Here is a 5,445-nt window from a genome sequence, read left to right on the forward strand (position 1 = left end):
CACCCCTGAACCGAGCTGCCTGCTTGTGCACAGCGCTAACTCACTTCCGTGATGCTGGAAATCGCGTCCGCGTATGTGCAGACACCGAAAATCGCGGGGATCCAGCCCACGGAGGGATCTCCAGGGGACCAATCCAGCCCAGGCAAGATAAACCGTGCTGACCCCTGCTAATAAACCCTCCTGTGCTGTTCTGCCTGGCCTTTGGTTTGGACTCAGTGTGACCCTTATGTTTCCCTCCCCTTATGGTTTTGACCTATGGGCTACTTTTAAAATGAGGCTGCATTTTAAATTGCATTTTAACCTGTATTTTAAATTGGTTTTTTCCCCCCTATTATGTTTTTACTGTAATTTTATTGGTGTTAGCCGACCTGAGCCCGGCTCTGGCCGGGGAGGGCAGGATATAAATAAAATTTTTATTTTTATTATGGCTTGAGATAAGCTTTCTGCTTGGGGGCTTCAAACCACAGAATCTGCCCAGACTCACCTTCATTCTTCTTTTCTCCTTGCTCAGTTAGACGAAAAGAACTGGCAGTGATCTACCCATTGTTGGGCAGGTTTTTAAAGGGAGTTTTAGGGGTTTAATACAGTGGTGCCTCACAAGACGAAAATAATCCGTTCTGCGATTCTCTTCGTCTAGCGGTTTTTTCGTCTTGCGAAGCAACCCTATTAGCGGATTAGCGCTATTAGCGGCTTAGCGGCTATTAAAGGCTTAGCGGCTAAAAGGCTATTAGCGGCTTAGCGGTGTAGAAAAAGGGGGGGGAGCGAAAAAAATCGCAAGACTTGCAAGACGTTTTCGTCTTGCAAAGCAAGCCCATAGGGAAAATCGTCTTGCGAAGCGCATCGAAAAATGGAAAACCCTTTCGTCTAGCGGGTTTTTCGTCTTGCGAGGCATTCGTCTTGCGGGGCACCACTGTACTCTGAAGAAATAAAGGAGGGGAGACCATTTCAGTTCCAGAACGTTTCTAGAATGTTTCAGTCCTCCGCACCTTCGTTCCACTTTCAAAAGCACATCGTTACAAGCCATAAAAGCATATATACCTATAAAAAGATAGCAAGCTGAATTTGGCAAGCTGCCACCATATTTCCTTCGCTCCCATGCAACAACAGCACAGACAGAGCCCTACTTAAAAATTAGGACAAAGTCTTAAGACGAGAGGCCCACGTTTATTTCAACTGACAGATGTAACAGCATTGTGGGTCATCAGTGGGGAAGTGTGAAAATTGGCATATAAATAGCTTTAGCACTCTGGAAGGATCCCTTCATGTATATAAAACCAAGTTTACGCCATTTTTAAAGAGGTAAGCAGATTAAATGCTATTCTTAACAACAAAAAATTATGAGACACGTTTAACAACCGTGAGAGATTTAAGTTCCTTCTCAACAGCTTTCATGTATAAGATCGACCTGCAATGGTTTAAGCAATGCATCTAATAGAAAACATATGATAATTCACAATTGCAACGTTTTCCATGCACAATATAGATGCCCTTATAACTACATACATAAGAAAGACATCCTCCCTTATATTCAGGCTGTTTAGAACATGAACCTGCTTCTATTGCACTTAAATCCTGCACAAATGAGCTATTGGGCCTATCTACATGGTCAACATGTAGATATGATCTACATGGGACGCGGGTGGCGCTGTGGGTTAAACCACAGAGCCTAAGGCTTGCCAATCCGAAGGTCGGCGGTTCGAATCCCCGCGACGGGGTGAGCTCCCGTTGCTCGGTCCCTGCTCCTGCCAACCTAGCAGTTCGAAAGCACGTCAAAGTGCAAGTAGATAAATAGGTACCGCTCCGGCGGGAAGGTAAACGGCGTTTCCGTGCGCTGCTCTGGTTCGCCAGAAGCGGCTTAGTCATGCTGGCCACATGACCCGGAAGCTGTACGCTGGCTCCCTTGGCCAATAAAGCGAGATGAGCACCGCAACCCCAGAGTCGGTCATGACTGGACCTAATGGTCAGGGGTCCCTTTACCTTTTTACATGGTCAACCCTATGCCAGTTTCATAGCAGAGTAACTGTCATGGCTTCCCCTCTCAAAGGATCCTGAGAAATGGCAGTCAGGAGTAGAGGTGAATGTTCTGTTAATAAGTCCCTTCCCCTCCCAACCTTGTATAAAACCTCAGCTCTCAGGAGAACATGTTAAACCAGTCTAAGTACACAGCAGAAATATAGCCCTGAGTAGAAAAAGCGGCTGAAATTTGTCGAGAGAAAATGCAAACCTAATCACAGATGGGGCTAATTTCTAGTATTCCAAGAACACCGAAGTTGCTTATCTTTCAGGTTCCAAATTGGTTTATAATTACCTACAGAATGATTTAAATCAAGGAAGGGGAAATTATTTTTTAGGGAAACGCTAGCTTATGCTATATACTTATTTCAGCCTATGATTTCTAAAAAGAGTAATTGCCAGGATAAGCACACAGCTGCAGGTTTCGTTTTGGTGGTTTTTTTCACAAGAAAATCTGTGCCTAGTTCTAAGCAGCCTTAGAATCATAGAATCATAGAGTTGGAAGAGACCACAAGGGCCATCAAGTCCAACCCCCTGCCAAGCAGGAAACACCATCAGAGCACTCCTGACATATGGTTGTCAAGCCTCTGCTTAAAGACCTCCAATGAAGGAGACTCCACCACACTCCTTGGCAGCAAATTCCACTGTCGAACAGCTCTTACTGTCAGGAAGTTCTTCCTAATGTTTAGGTGGAATCTTCTTTCTTGTAGTTTGGATCCATTGCTCCGTGTCCGCTTCTCTGGAGCAGCAGAAAACAACCTTTCTCCCTCCTCTATATGACATCCTTTTATATATTTGAACATGGCTATCATATCACCCCTTAACCTCCTCTTCTCCAGGCTAAACATGCCCAGCTCCATTAGCCGTTCCTCATAGGGCATCGTTTCCAGGCCTTTGACCATTTTGGTTGCCCTCCTCTGGACACGCTCCAGTTTGTCAGTGTCCTTCTTGAACTGTGGTGCCCAGAACTGGACACAGTACTCCAGGTGAGGTCTGACCAGAGCAGAATACAGTGGCACTATTACTTCCCTTGATCTAGATGCTATACTCCTATTGATGCAGCCCAGAATTGCATTGGCTTTTTTAGCTGCCACGTCACACTGTTGGCTCATGTCAAGTTTGTGGTCAACCAAGACTCCTAGATAATCAGTAGCCTTAGTGATGAGGAAACTGCAACTTTTCCCAGGTGCTGTTGAACTCCAACTCCCATCATCTCTTGCTTGTGCTGGCAGGGGCTGATGGGAGTTGGAGTCCAGCAATGTCCAGAGTGCCACAGGTCCCGGTCCCGTCCCCCTCATCCATCTCTGTCTTCAGTTGCAATAGACGATTATTTTGCATATGCTCACCAGGAGCGATGCAAGATACAGAAGACTCACATCAGGAGGCCAATGAAAATATATATATGTATATGACACGTGGCAGGCACAGGAAAAAAATAACTTCCCTAATGGCTCATCTAGCCCATGACTGAGGGATCTTTTTGTATGTGGCATTTGAGTTCATGGCCAATGTAGCAGTGAAGTCCCAACTACTGGTGATAGTGGTAGTACATAGGAAGCTCCCTTATACTGTATCAAACCACTGGTATTGTCTACACTGACTGGCAGCCGCTCTCCAGGGTTTAAGGCAGGAAGTCTTCCCAGCCCTACCTGGAGATGCGAGGGATCGAACCTGCAAGGCAGGTGCTCTATCATATAGCTGCCCTTCCCACAAGAGTAGCAGGCTTTGCAAAGACCTAAGCCAGAGAACCTGGTGAGATGCTAGAACGGCTGGCATAGGACCACTCCATATGTCATGTTCCCCAGGTATCATACAAAAACCCGCCTAATATTCTCAACAACAGGTGTTCTGTAGAGCAGTTGGTTTTAATGCTTTCAAGTGCAGTAACGTACCATAAGGCTCCCCTGCAGTTTGAAGTTAATCTGTTCCTGCGGTTCCTGCTGATCCAGACAAATTTAATCATGCCAAACGACAGTCTGTTTCTGGTCAAATTCATGAAGGGGACTATTGCGGGACAAGGCTAAGATGCTGTCCCCAGCAACAGAAGCAGGGTGTGGCCTGCACAGCGCAGCAAACCTAGAGCTGCAATTGTTGTTCTGACGCAACAGTAGCTTTGATACTGGCCCATTCCGAATTAGCATCAATCAGCAAACAGAATAGGTGGGTCAACAATGTTTCAGTTTACACCTTCCTGCAAGGAAGGTACTTTTTTTACCTAAAGCATCCAAAAGTGCTAGCTACATCATCCAGTTTTCGGGAAGCATATACTTCTTCCGCTGCAAGGTGACATCCTACTTACAATACCAGTTTTTCCATACTAAGGTGAGGAGACGTCCTGCGAATTTCAAAGCTCCAAGGGCCTTCTGGCAGTTCCCTCACTGAGAGAAGCAAAGCTACAGGGAACTAGGCAGAGGGCCTTCTCGGTGGTGGCGCCTGCCCTGTGGAACGCCCTCCCATCAGATGTCAAAGAAATAAACAACTACCTGACTTTTAGAAGACATCTGAATACAGCCCTCTTAGGGAATCAGATGGGCAGGGTATTAATCATAATCATAATTAAAGGCATAGGCTGAACTGCAATCTTGCCCCCTTTGGCCAGGCAGGATATGAAGCAGCTGGGCTGGATTGGAGTCCCTTATAAACTCTCTCTCTCTCTCTCTTCACCCTCAATATATCCTCTGCAGCAGAAGCAACGCTGCTCTGCCAGGAACCCTGTGTTGCTTCTAGAGCAAGACTTGCCAGGCTTCTGACTTCTCTAATAATAATAATTTATTATTTATCTGCCACCCATCTGACCTGCCACCCCAGCCTGCAGAATATTACTAGAACCTCCATTATCCACCAACCAAAGCCTGGTGCAGAACTGGAGAATTCCGAGCCCAGAAATTCCTTCCGAGTTCCAGAACTCAGCTTCATGCAACAACCCATTTAACAAAAACTTGCATTTACTGACAATGCAAAATTCCTTGCCAACCTTCCCAGCTTACTCAGGTTTTTCTTCAATATAATATAGGGCAGGATAGTTGAGCGGGCGAGAAGACGTTTTGTTGCTGCTCTCTGGGCATTGGAAATCTTTGTCAGTCTGTTGCAAATCCCCTATATTGTCTCCAGAAATACAAGGTTTCCCCAGACCAGTGTTTCCCAAACTTGGGTCTCCAGCTGTTTTTGGACTACAATTCACATCATCCCTGACCACTGGTCTTGCAGGCTGGGGATGATGGGAGTTGTAGTCCAAAAACAGCCAGAGACCCAAGTTTAGGAAACCCTGCCCCAGACAAATCAAAATGGAAAAGGGGTGAATTACTGCCAAAAATTACTTAGGGATTATTATGCATGATTTAAACTCCTGACAATTAGTCTACAGACAAATACATGCATGTGAGAGAAAAAGAAAGAAAGAAAGAAAGAAAGAAAGCGTGACAGAGAGAAATG

The sequence above is a fragment of the Podarcis muralis genome, chromosome 10 (genome assembly GCF_964188315.1).
Source record: "Podarcis muralis chromosome 10, rPodMur119.hap1.1, whole genome shotgun sequence".
NCBI classification, from domain to species: Eukaryota; Metazoa; Chordata; class Lepidosauria; order Squamata; family Lacertidae; genus Podarcis; species Podarcis muralis.